A 14,814-nucleotide genomic window follows, 5' to 3' on the forward strand; every position below is an offset into this window, starting at 1 on the left:
GGGACTTCTCCATACGTGAACGACAAGATTAGAGTCGGGGTGTATTATTTCCTTCGCTTGAGAACTGACCTTGTACAAACCCTAGGTCCCTTCGATGTGTATATAAATCAAAGGGTTTAGTCCGTAGAGGCTATCATCATCATTACCATCATCAGAATATTCATAGGATAGACATCTATGGTTTATCCACGATGATCTCTAGGTAGATCAAGTCTTGTAACCTCTATACTGTTCGAATATAATAAAGCAGGAGTAGGGTATTACCTCCTTTAAGAGGGCCCAAACCAGGGTAACCACTGTGTCCCTTTGTCCATTGTTACCATCGATCCTTAGACGCAAAGCTTGGGCCCTCCTACTCGAGATTTGCCGGTTTTGACACCGACATTGGTGCTTTCATGGAGAGCTCGGTCGTGCTGTCTACAAAAGCGATCTATGGCTTGCCTAGTCATCAACGACAATATCACTTCTCAAAGGAGCCTAACTTCTGGACAGACCCTCCACCTCGGCGGTTTAACCGTAGAATCTTGTACAACTGTCAAGCCGACAACACCCCCTCCGACCGCCGAACACGTCTTTGCATTGGCCTCGAGTACTCTGAAAAGATGGACCCGGCAGACGTCTCGTCCTTGAACGAGCTGCTGGAACGCATCGCCGCCCTAGGGTTATCAACGGACTATGATCGGATCGGGCTCGAGCCGCACCAGAGGGAAATTTATCGCCCGCCGATCACCCACCTTGTAGCGGTCGTTGAGGAACGGGGTGAAGACACTTCCCTCCCTATGTTGAAGACCAAGTATGTTTGGGTCTCTGAATCCCTCGAGCGGGATACTCTCTCTTTGGATGGGACTTCACGTCTTGCAGACTCTCGCTCAGAGATAGGATCACGGGAGCCCTTAGATCTCCTCGGACCCAAACCAGTCATCTCGGAGAACCTTCAAAATCCAAATACAAGTGTGGGACCGGATTCAAATTTTAAACCACCCACCCACCACAATCAATATTCTCCAAGAAACTCAGGTCCTCCAGATATATACGAGCTACTATATGTGCGGCAGCAACCTCAAGAAACGGTCCACCACTTTTGGGCCAGATTCCTGCTTGTTAAAAACAAGATCAAAGATTGCCCAGACGACGACATTGTTTCGGTCTTTCATCGCAATTGCACCGACGAGGGAATACTGAATGCCCTCGACCGTCATCACATACACAGTTTCACAGAACTATCACAGGTAGTGCAAAAGTACTATGCGATGGAAAGCACATGGAGGGCCTAGAAAACTCAACTGGAGCCCGCTGCCTTTAAGCAGTGTATGGCCCGGACTAAAAGGATACACCCTAGCGGGTCGCCCGACCACCAGTTGATGGACAGAAAAAATAAAATCTTCATGGGACATAGGTCCATTCTTGACGAACTCCTTGACAAGCCCTATCCGATACATGCCACTCCGCGCACAGACCCAACCCATAGCCTTCGAGCATATTGGGTACTTCGACAAGTAGCAAAGAGTGGAGAGGCCATCCTCACCACCACTCTAGAGAAATACTCTTCGGAGAGGGAGGACTTTAATGTCCTCACAGTGATCGAAACCTTTTCCTCAAATAATCAGCGCAAAAGGGCACTCCGCAACCTCGCCGAAGTCCACCAAGTTACCACAATGAGGACATGGAATGAAATAGAAATAACCTTTATAGCCGAAGATGAACCAAAGGCTCGATCAGCCCGAGCACCCGCAGCCCTAGTACTGAACCTCATTGTGGACAGTTTTCGGCTCACTAAAGTGCTCTTGGACGGCGGCAGTGGGCTTAACCTCATCTATGAATACACGCTCGACAAAATGCAGGTGGACAAATCATGCATCGAGAAAAGCAATACCACCTTTCGAGGCATTATCCCCAGTCGAGAAGCACAATGCTCTAGGAGAATTAAACTGGATGTGGTATTCGGCATGCCCGAAAACTACATATCCGAAGAGTTCCTCTTTAATGTGGCCCCCTTCAACAGTGGGTACCACGCCATCCATGGACGGGACGCCTTCTCATGCTTCCAAGCCATAACCCATTACGGGTATACGAGGCTTAAAAGTACCAGACCCAACGGAATCATAAAAATTTCGACCGACCGGACAAAGCCCTCTGTGCCAAAAACAAAACCGCATCCCTGGCCATCGAGGCGTTATCCGAAGCCCTAGCGACCGAAGAACTAACAAATTTACGGTCCACGGTGGATAGGGACGATGTGATCCTCAATAAGAGATTAAATCCTCCTCTTTTAAGCCAATTGAGGAAATAGTTAAATTTCATGTGCACCCGACGGACCCTAACAAGACAACATCTATTGGAGCACAGCTGGATCCGGTAGTGGACACCGCTCTATGCACATTATTTGCCGGAGAATTGGGATATCTTTGCCTGGCACCCTTCAAACATGCCCGGCGTCCCACGCAGGCTAGCCGAACACAGTCTCAATATAATCAAGGGATTCAAACCCGTGAAGGAGACACTGCGGCGATTCTCCGAACCCAAGCGTCAAGCCATGGGAGAAGAGCTAGCAAAGTTGCTAGAGGTCGGGTTTATCAGGGAAATCAAACATTCGGATTGGTTAGCCAACTTGGTCATGGTACCAAAGAAGGACAAATCCTATCACCTGTGCGTCGATTTCAAAGACCTCAATAAGGCTTGCCCTAAAGATCCATTCCCATTACCCCACATTGACCAAATCATTGAAGCGACTGCAGGACATGATTCTTTGTGTTTCCTCAAAGCCTATTCTGGATACCATCAGATTAAAATGAAGGAATCAGATCAAGCTGCAATAGTATTCATCGCCCCTTATGGTCCTTTTTGCTTCAATACCATGCCCTTCAAACTCAAAAATGCTGGGGCTTCCTACCAGCGTATGATTCAGACATGCTTGGAAAAACAAATCGTCAAAATAGTCGAAGCATATGTGGACGACATGGTCATCAAGACAAAGTGCGTCGAAACACCGGTGGACGATCTTCGCCTCACCATCGACAACCTCCTAACATGCGACATACGGCTTAATCCGGCAAAATGTGTCTTTGGAGTCCCAACCGGAAAATTGCTAGGGTTTATTGTTTCCCATAGAGGAATTGAAGCAAACCTAGCCAAGATCCACTCTGTCACAATTGGCTATACCAACAGACCTAAAGCAAGTCCAAAAACTAGCAGGGTGCATCACTGCCTTAAGCCGTTTTATCTCCAAGTTGGGAGAAAAAGCATTACCACTCTACAAGCTACTACGACGCAATGATAACTTTGAATGGACAAACGCTGCAACAACCGGATTGGAAGAAATCAAGGCCCTACTTGCAAGCAACCCAACCCTACCTACCCTAGTTGTTGGCAAGCCTATGTTATTATACATTTCTGCAACTAACCAAGTAGTTAGTGTTGTACTCATCATCGAACGAGGGGAAGAGGGACATAAATTCCCCACCCAAAAACCAGTCTATTATGTATCAGAGGTCCTCACACCTTGCAAATCCCGATACCCCCACTACTAGAAGATAGCCTATATGGTCTTCATGGCATCCCGTAAACTGCGACTCTATTTTCACGAGTGTTCGATCACAGTGGCATCAAAAGTACCACTTAACAACATTATCAATAATAGGGACGCCACTGCCCGCATAGCTAAATGGGCCATCGAGCATTTACCATTCGAAATAATATACAAGCCACGCCAGGCTATTAAATCCAAGTGTTGGCCTACTTTGTCGCTGAATGGACGGAAGCCGAACTCCCTAAAGAATATAATTCATACTCCTATTGGATTATGTACTTGTACGGCTTTAAAATGCTGGCCGGACTGGGGGCTGGCGTCATCCTAACATCTCCTACTGGGGACATAGTTCGCTATGTATTACAAATTATGTATACGGACTCCAACAATGCAGCCGGATATGAGGTGCTTCTGCATGGTCTTCGCATGGCTGTCTCCATGGGTATACAATGCCTGGAGGTGCACGGTAACTCAAACCTTGAAATAACCCAGGTCAATGGATAGTTCGACACAAAGGACCCAAATATGGCGGCATATCGAAACGCCATATTAAAAATATTAGCTCGGTTCGAGGGACTTGAGTTTCATCATGTCGCTCGAGACAGTAATCAGGCAGCCGACATCCTTGCTCTCATGGGCACTAAGCGCGACTGAGGGAGTCCTGGATTAGGGGGTGTCCGGATGGCCAGACTATGACCTTTGGACGGACTCCCGGACTATGAAGATGCAAGATTGAAGACTCCGTCCCGTGTCCGGATGGAACTTTCCTTGGCGTGGAAGGCAAGCTTGGCAATACGATATGAAGATCTCCTCCCATTGTAACCGACTCTGTGTAACCCTAGCCCTCTCCGGTGTCTATATAAACCGGAGAGTTTTAGTCCGTAGGATGAACAACAATCATACCATAGGCTAGCTTCTAGGGTTTAGCCTCTCTGATCTCGTGGTAGATCCACTCTTGTACTACCCATATCATCAATATTAATCAAGCAGGAGTAGGGTTTTACCTCCATCGAGAGGGCCCGAACCTGGGTAAAAACATCGTGTCCCTTGTCTCCTGTTACCATCCGCCTAGACGCACAGTTCGGGACCCCTACCCGAGATCCGCCGGTTTTGACACCGACATTGGTGCTTTCATTGAGAGTTCCTCTGTGTCGTCACCTTTAGGCCCGATGGCTTCTTCGATCATCAATCACGAAGCGGTCCAGGGTGAGACCTTTCTCCCTGGACAGATCTTCGTATTCGGCGGCTTCGCACTGCGGGCCAGCTCACTTGGCCATCTCGAGCAGATCGAAAGCTACGCCCCTGGCCATCAGATCAGGTTCGGAAGCTTAAACTACACGGCCGACATCCGCGGGGACTTGATCTTCGAAGGATTCAAGCCACGGCCGAGCACGCTGCACTGTCACGATGGGCATGATTTAGCTCTGTCGCTGGACAACGCCCAGAGCGTCACTCAGGTGCCCGCTCCGACCATTAGCTCGGAGCCGACTGCGCTAGTCGGGAATGGACGGTTGGATGCCACCCTGGGAGCCGCAATCTCTACGGTGATAGAGCCGAATACCAGCCTAGTCCTTTGTAGGGCCCATGACTCCAAGGTGTCGGACTCCGCTCCGGACTCCGTATATTCCGCACCTCTTCCGATCGAACCCGATTGGGCTCCGATCATGGAGTTCACCACCACGGACGTCTTTCAGCACTCGCCCTTTGGCGATATCCTGAATTCACTAAAGTCTCTCTCTTTGTCAGGAGAGCCCTGGCCGGATTACGGTCAGCATGGTTGGGATGCGGACAACGAAGAAATTCGAAACCGACCCACCACCCACTTGGTAGCCACTGTCGATGATCTAACCGACATGCTCGACTTCGACTCCGAAGACATCAACGGTATGGACGCCGATAAAGGAGACGAACAAGAACCAGCACCTATAGGGCACTGGAAAGCCACCTCATCATACAATGTATTCATGGTGGACACACCTAACATAAATGACAACGAGGATCAAAAGGGTGCAACCAGGGATCGCTCCCTCGAAAAACAATCAAAGCGGCGGCGTAAGCGTAAGGCCAAGCCCCACCTCGACAAAGACCCAGGCATAGAGCAGGGTGAATCAACGGAAAACGAACATGCCATCGAGTAACCTTCCAAACAGGGCGGACAATCTGAACAACCCATCCCCAGGAAAGATAATAGTCCGGACGACCTCACGCCGGACAAATTGTTGGAACATCAGAACCTCCACCAAAGGCTCGTTGCCACTGCACGTAGCCTGAAAAAGCAGAAGCGGAGGCTCAAAAAAGCGAAAGATGCACTCAGGATCAGATGGGGCAAAGTACTCAATACCGCACACAAGTACGGCAACAGTCGTCACACAAAGAGCTATCCGAAGCGGAAACTACTACCGGAATTTGATGAAGAGGCCATAAAGCCCCCACAGTCAAAAAATAAGGAAGCCACAAGGTCAGATAGATGACCCCACGATCGATCTCAAGCAACAAAGGGTGCCGCACTCAATACGGCGTGCGATCTGTCCAAGAATTTGCATCAAAAAACTGGCCCAACCAGATCCATCTATGGGCCAAGAAAGCAAGCTCCAGTGAGCAATGCAATGCAAAAAATATCCGAACATCGCGGCACACCTAAATACAGGGGCGCCGCACATCCCCTATGTTTTACCGATGAGGTGCTGGATCATGAATTTCCAGCGGGATTCAAGCCCGTAAACATAGAAGCATACGACGGAACAATAGACCCTGGAGTCTGGATCGAGGATTATATCCTCCGCATACATATGGCCAGAGGAGATGACCTCCACGCCATAAAATACTTACCCCTTAAGCTCAAAGGGCCAGCCCGGCATTGGCTTAAAAGCCTTCTCGAAAACACCATGGGAAGTTGGGAAGCGCTCGAGGATGCTTTCCGGGCAAATTTTCAAGGGACCTATGTCCGACCTCTGGATGCAGATGATCTGAGTCATATAACTCAGCAGCCCGGAGAGTCAGCCCGGAAACTCTGGAATAGATTCCTTACTAAAAAGAATCAGATAGTCGACTGTCCGAACGCCGAGGCCCTAGTAGCTTTCAAACATAGCGTCCGAGACGAATGGCTCGCCAGACACGTTGGCCAAGAAAAGCCAAGAACAATGGCCGCATTAACAAGCCTCATGACCCGCTTTTGTGCAGGAGAGGATAGCTGGTTGGCAAGAAGCAGCACCAGCGACCCGAATACATCCGAACCCAGAGATGGGAACGGGAAACCGCGTCGTAACAAAGAACCGCGCCGGATCAAGGAAAATAGCCCGATGATCACGGCCGTAAATGTCGGATTCAAAAGCTCTCGGCAAAATCAGAAAAAGCCGCCCCCCAAAGATGACAGGGACGATCTATCCAACCTCAAAAAAATCTTGGACAAAATATGTCAAATCCACAGTACTCCTGGGAGACCTGCAAACCATACCCACAGAGATTGTTGGGTCTTCAAGCAGTCCGGCAAACTCAACGTCGAACACAAGGGGCTCGACACACCAAGCGAGGATGATGACGCACCCCACAAGCAGAACACCGAAGAACAAAAGAAGTTCCCACAAGAAGTGAAGACAGTAAATTCACTTCAGATGACAAAAGGGAAAAACAGAACGGCGCTTATGAAGACACGCGCCGTACGGCCAGCCCCAGAGGAGCACTGCCACTGGTTGTTACAACCAATCACCTTTGATCATCAGGATTACTCCAAAGGAGACCGGAGCGCAGGCTGGACTGCCTTGGTCGTGAATCCGATTATTAACGGACTCCAATTTACAAAAGTCCTTATGGACGGCGGCAGTGACTTGAACCTGTTATATCAGTACACAATCCGCAAACTAGGGGTAAACCCAGCTATAATCCGCCATGGCAACACTTCCTTTCAAGGAGTCACGCCGGGTCCAGATACCCAAAGTATGGGTTCCCTTTCGTTAGAAGTCACGTTTGGCTCACCCGACAACTTTCAAAGCAAAAAGCTAACATTCCACATCGCCCCATTCGTAAGTCGCTATCTAGCGCTACTGGGACGTGAAGCTTTCGCCCGCTTTAACGCAATACCGCATTATGCATCCCTTACACTTAAAATGCCCGGCCCACGAGGCATCATTTCATTACAGGGGAATATAAATTGACCCCCAAAGTACAGGCAAAGGTGCGGCCGCCTGGACAGCCACCCACTAATCCAGCCCTACTATCCCAGACATGGCTCGACGAGTCCGGCGTAAACGTACATATGCTTAATAGCCGCATAACCCCGTACAAGGGGCTCCGCGTGTTCACGCCCGGAGACAATACGGCTCAATTCTTGCTCCAATTATATTTTGTTTATTTTAATATAGATTTCTCGCACGCTTATTTTTTACTAAGTTCCTCTCTTTCGCAGACGAGCATCGTACTACACCCGTCCAGGATATGGCACAACGGAGACACAGGCGCAGACGTGCAGCAGGGACCTGTTTCAAGGATTCTTTTCAGATTAAGACCCTGCGTAAACCTTTTTTACTGTCTCTTGTTGACAACATCCCCCGGTTTTCGCTATAACCGAGGAGGAGGCTGGCGTCTTGGCATGTGGCCACGCCAGAATTTTTGCGCGTACCTGGACACTAGGGGCTTTTTACCAAGGGCTCTATTTCGGCCCGTCTTCATAAAGACTGAATACCTTAGGGAGTGTTCGGCGTCGCGAGTTTGGCCCTATATGCATCAGCTCTGAATCATGTCTTTGGTCAAATGTTGGGTTTGCCCGGCTCCTGTGTTTTGCTGCCTTACGTTCCGTTGTATCGGCTAACGCGGCACCAGGAGAACTACTGCGATTCTGCCCCGGTTCGGCCAGGCGAGCACCTCAGTAGAGAAAGCCGAAAACTGACTGTCATGATATAGTGAGAGACTGGTCAACCACTCGATGACTTTCGGAATCTTTAGGATTCCTCCACATTAACAAAGGGCCGCTTCCCGGTCAGGCACACTCGCGCCCCGAATTCGGGTGAGCGCGGTGCCCCTAGGGGATATTCAGTAGCCCCACTATCAAACTCCTATGGCTAAGTGAAAGTGATAAAGCATTATAGTCCGGTTGCCTAGTTCGCCGGGCCACTACCTCCTTTATAGGACCAAGACGTTGGATTAAGTGTGAAAAGGCTCCTTTTTGCAAACACCCCTGCATTCTATGCGTGGGGGCTGAAGCCAACGACTGCCATCTTCCAGGTTATATACACTTATATACATTAAACGGCCGCACAGGAGGCATCATAATTCTTGCAAGCACAAGTATAAAAAGCCTTTATATTCCATCAAAATATTCGTTTTACAATAGTACATGCTATTCGAACACAACATCCTTCGAGCACTGCGACTCTATTAAACGAGCGCCATGAAGAACTTCCTCAAAGTAGTGCTTGGCAGGTACTCGGCTTTCATCCGAATCCCGGGATGCAACAACACTAGCCTTCATATCCGCCCAGTATGTTTTGACACGGGCAAGAGCCATCTGTGCGCCCTCTATGCACGCCAACCTCTTCATTGCATCAGCATGCGGCACCGAACCAAGGAACTGCTGCACCAAGCCAAAATAACTCTTCAGCTCCGGCTTCTCCAGCCACAGACGACTCGCGACATACCTCATGGCGAGTCTGGATAACCTGTTCAGCTCCGCCCAGGCGGCCAAACGGTCGGATACCGAAAGTGGGAATTCTGGATTGTGTAACTGCGACCAAAAAAGCTCTTCCAATCCATGGTCACCTCGGTCGGGGAAGTGTTCGGTCGCGTCCGCCGCACTAGCTGCCAAATCCAGATAAGTGTTTTCCGCACTCCACTGCCGGTCTAACGGAGCATACTTGGGGTCTCCGAACTTCATCCGCAGCATATAGGGCTTTCCAGACATGATATCTCCGGCCTGACGCAGCTCCTCCTTCATAGCTCTCATTGCAGAGCGAGTATCCTTGGCTTCGGCAGTGATCTTTTCAAGGTCCTTCTGAGCCGCCCTATCATCTTGTTCAAGAAATTTACAGCGATCGGTAGCATCCTTCAATTTTATGGCCATCTCGGCTATTACCTACTTGCTCTGGCGGTGAGCAGCATGTTCGGCTTTTAGCTCTTCAGCCGCTTTAACGGCAGCCGCATCACTTCTCCTTGCTTGCTCCTTGGCTCGGGCAAGTTCCACCCGAAGGTTCTCCACGGCAGCAGCACCATCTACATTAAGCACATATATATAAGGCCCGAGCATCGAGCTCCTATTACCAGGTGTCTTTGGAACATACCTTGTGCCTCGTCTAGCCACTTATTTACAAGCGCGATGTCGGCATCTACTACGTCAAGTTGCCGCTTTAGCTCGGCAGATTCATCAGTCCGGCTAACCACCGAACGCCTCGCCACCTTCATGGAAAAGGCGACATATTATACCTGGGGTTATGATCCTCTGTGCGCCGTCACTCTTGACGACACACAGAGTCTCAGGGGCTACTATTTATACAGGGCGCATTTAATATGCGGCTCTACCAAAAGGTACAACTTTTTACGTACCTCAAAGCCTGTTAGTAAACTCCTGTCAGTCTCGTACAATCCGCTTTCCGCGGATGAAATCCTTCCAATCACCATATTCATCAACATACGGTGTTCTTCTGAGATGGACGCCCTCCCAAGCAGATCTTTCATCCCCTCCGACTGCGCACCAGAGGGTGTCGGACTAGCCTGACGACCTTTTCCAGGGTCCGGACTTGGGAAAACCCTCCGGGATGACACCTCGGGGTTGCCTGCCTCGTGAGACGGTGCAACAAGGGGAGGCGTTTCGCTCTTTATCATCTCCGGACGAAGATCCCCTGAAGATAAGCTCTGTTGAGAAGGGTTGAGATCCGAACTGCAAGGTAATGTTTCGGTTATCTTCCTCAGAAATAAAACAGGAGTGTCATTCATTATGGAACCCCTCCCTTCACTTACGTCTCGGGGGAGAGCGGGTCCCCTTTAGGGGGCGATTCGGCCGGGGCGTTCTCCGGTGCCGAACCCTCTGGCAAAGATTTCTTCCCCCGTTTTGAGGCCATCACCTCCGGGTCTTCAGAGGCAGTCCTTTTCTTTCCCTGGTCGGGGGAATTTTCGATTCTTCCCTTCCTAACAGCCTCCTTCACGGAGGCGGTAGCTCCTTGGTTCCCCCCTTCGCCTTCCGCCAAAAGCGCGACCTCCAGCATCCTGGTTAGCATGGGATTCGGCGCGGTCTCGGGCAGGGGGGCTGGACACCTGATAAGCTTTGCCTTCACTATCCACTCCTGTTCAAAGGACAACTCTGTTAAGGGTAATTTTGTGATAAAAAATACGGATGGTGTGTCCAAATACGGGGCTACTTAGCTTAGCAACCGGGCGATTGCAGCTCAGACCTGCGTCCTCGGACAAATCCGGACACCTTGCTTGTGATCCGAAGAACAATTTGTACATCTCCACGGGTGTCGCACCCATGAAATGTTGGAGGACTCGCGGTCCCTCCGGATTAAATTCCCACAGGCGGAGAGGTCGACGTTTGCAGGGCAGTGTGCGGTGAATCAACATAACTTGCGCCACTACGGTCAAATTGATATCTCTTTCTAGAAGATCTCGAATGCGGTCCTGCAGCAAGGGCACATCTTTGGGCGGCCCCCAAATAAGTCCTTCATTAACCCATGACGCTAGCCGTGGTGGGGGACCCGAGCGAAAAGTAGGTGGCGCCACCCATGTGGTGCCCCTGGGGGCTGTGATGTAAAACCAGTCCCATTTCCATAAGCCGAACTCCTCTTGAAAAGAGCCCTCGGGCCATGGAGCGTCGGCCATCTTTCTTATTATAGCTCCTCCGCACTTAGCATGCTGCCCCTCGATCATCTTCGGTTCCACCTTGAAGGTTCTTAGCCACAATCCTAAGTGAGGAGTGATATGGAGGAAGGCCTCACACACGACAATGAATGATGAGATTTGGAGGATGGACTCCGGAGCTAAGTCGTGGAACTCCAGCCCGTAATAAAACATAAGCCCCCTCACGAAGGGATCAATCAGGAAGCCTAGCCCCCGAAGGAAGTGAGATGCTAACACCACGCTCTCACCGGGCCGGGGAGTGGGAATGGCCTACCCTTGAGCAGGCAGCCTATGCAAGATTTCACCGGTTAGATACCTGGCATCTCTCAGCTTTCGCACATCTTCTTCCGTAACAGAGGAAGCCATCCACCGGCCTTGAAGGTCGGAGCCAGACATCGTCGAAGTACCGAAGCGCCTAAAACTAGAGCTTTGGGTGTTGGAACTCGAAGCAAGGGGCAGATTCGATTGGATTGAGAAGAAGGGAGTCAAGCCTTGGTCTCTTTATAAAGGAGTTGAATACCAAGAGCCCTCCCCGTAACCGTTTGAGACTCGCTTTCAATTAGGGAGTCATACCAAAGGCACGGTTGGGTTACCCACGCCCGTATTGATGAGAATCCTGGAATAAGGGGACACGATCTCTACTTTGACAAGACGTGCCAAGGAAACCGCCTCGCTAAACGCGCTGAGGTGGAACAGTAAAATGATTCGAATAAAGGCCTGGCCGTGACGTGACGTCACGCTGCGGAATACGTCAGCAGATTAGATTTGTGCAAATATTATTCTCTCTACGGTGGCATGTGGAACTTGTTTTGCAGAGCCGGACACTATCCTTGTGTTCAACATCTTCTATGAAGTATTCGGAGGAGGAACCCGTCTTGCAATGCCGAAGACAGTTTGCGCGCCGGACTTGTCGTCATTGAAGCCTGGTTTAGGGGCTACTGAGGGCGTCCTGGATTAGGGGGTGTACGGATGGCCGTACTATTACCTTTGGCCGGACTCCCGAACTATGAAGATACAAGATTGAAGACTCCGTCCCGTGTCTGGATGGAACTTTCCTTGGCGTGGAAGGCAAGCTTGGCGATACGATATGAAGATCTCCTCCCATTGTAACAGACTCTGTGTAACCCTAGCCCTCTCCGGTGTCTATATAAACTGGAGAGTTTTAGTCCGTAGGACGAACAACAATCATACCATAGGCTAGCTTCTAGGGTTTAGCCTCTCTGATCTCGTGGTAGATCCACTCTTCTACTACCCATATCATCAATATTAATCAAGCAGGAGTAGGGTTTTACCTCCATCGAGAGGGCCTGAACCTGGGTAAAAACATCGTGTCCCTTGTCTCCTGTTACCATCCGCCTAGACGCACAGTTCGGGACCCCCTACCCGAGATCCGCCGATTTTGACACCGACAGCGACCTTGTGCCACCAAATACTTTCATGGAAAGGCTCTTCAAGCCATCCGTAGTATGGTAGGGTGAGAGTAGAGAAGATAGCGTGGACCTGGTCGCACCCCCAGCTGCGGAACACACTTCAGATACCGTTCGGGGTATGGATAACGAGATAACACCATCTGCTCATGAGATCATGGCTGTTATCACTCCTTGTATCGAACCATTCCTGTCCTACCTTAATAGGCAGGAGCTTCCCGACGATCAAAATGAAGCTTGATGCATAGCTCGGCGGTCTAAAGCCTTCGAAGTGCATGAGGGTGAACTGTACAAAAAGAGCACTACCGGAGTCCTCCAAAGGTGTATCTCCGAAGAAGAGGGAAGGCAACTCTTGGCAGAAATGCATGCTGGTCTGGGTGGTCATCACACGACAGCTCGAGCCCTTGTAAGGAAGGCTTTCAGGACAGGCTTTTTCTAGCCCATGGCTCGAGCAAACGCCCAAGCCGTTGTCCAAGGTTGTGTGGGTTGTCAGCTTTTCGCCAATCAAAGTCACACGCCTCCCACTGCATTAAAAACAATCCCCATTACTTGACCCTTCGCGGTCCGGGGCTTGACATGGTTGGTCCCTTTAAAGGGGGAAGCCACAAGAATAAATACTTGCTGGTAATGGTAGGTAAATTCACTAAAAGGGTAGAGGCCAAACCAGTAAAAACAGCTGAAGCAGGGCCAGTGATCGACTTTATATCCGGCGTAGTCCACCGTTATGGTGTCCCGCACAGTATCATCATTGATAATGGCTCCAATGTTACAGCTAATGAGGTGAAAACCTAGTGTGCTAAGTTGGGCATTAAACTCGACTATGCATTCGTATACCACCCTCAAACAAACGGCCAAGTCAAAAGGGCCAATGGTCTGATCATGAGTGGCATTAAGCCCAGACTAGTGCGCTCTTTATGAGAATCAGACAAGCACTGGGTTGAGGAATTAGATTCCGTACTCTGGGGACTCCGGACCATGCCCAATCAAATGACCGGATACACACCATTCTTTATGGTGTACGGTGCAGAGGCCGTATTTCCCTATGACATTATTCATGACTCACCTCGAGTGCACATGTACGAAGAGAGAGAAGCCGAATTAGATCGGCAGGATGACCTAGACGGACTCGAAGTGGAGCGCGATGTTGCTAAGGCTCGTTCTATATTTTATTAACAACAGGCCAGGCATTACCAAAGCAGAGAAGTGAAGGCTAAGAAATACAATGTCGGAGAACTTGCTTTACGCCTCCCAGAAAATAAAAAGGATAAGCTCAAACCTAAATGGGAGGGGCCCTTCATCATAGAGAAGTCCTTACTGGAGGAGCCTATCGCCTTCGCAATGCAGCAGATAATCGCATTGAGCCAAACCCATGGAACACTGCCCGGCTCCAAAGATTCTACACGTAGTTCGGCCTCCTTAGGTTTCACTTTGACTAGGTTTTTTCCTTTTTTCTCTCCTTTTCATTTTTTCCTTTTCCTTCTCAAAGTATGTTCGGATCAACGACATTATTTGGGGTACACATCTTTAAATGTATACACCCCACCTTACATGGGGGGTTCTCTAACGAAGCATATTATTAAAAGCTTATAAGCTTCCTTTGTCAATGTCGGTTGTTTCTATACAACTTTTGCCATTATATGCACCTCTATGACTTAAGCTTTTGCCAAGCTGGGTTGCCTTACTCCTGTGTATATACCCTATGTTCCCGATTGTTTGGCTAGGGGTGTACAGGGAGTACCTTTGCGATTGCTACAACCGTGTTATCCGGATCTATACCTCAGACGGGTGAAGCCGAAGGCTAGCATTCATAAGGCAATAATTGATCGACAAATAAACGACAGACTCTTTTTTGGAACAAATATGGAATTGGCTGCCTCTGAATCGGATAAAAGCCTAGGCATGCATAATTTAGTATGCCAACCCAAGGAAAGGAACCCTTAATAGAACTATTTTCCTTGGAAGATGTTTCTTACGTTAAATAGTAATATAACACAACTCCCCGAACACATTTTCATCTGTTCGAGCAATATGATCGGATTA

Source organism: Triticum aestivum, chromosome 4B (genome assembly GCF_018294505.1).
Source record: "Triticum aestivum cultivar Chinese Spring chromosome 4B, IWGSC CS RefSeq v2.1, whole genome shotgun sequence".
NCBI classification, from domain to species: Eukaryota; Viridiplantae; Streptophyta; class Magnoliopsida; order Poales; family Poaceae; genus Triticum; species Triticum aestivum.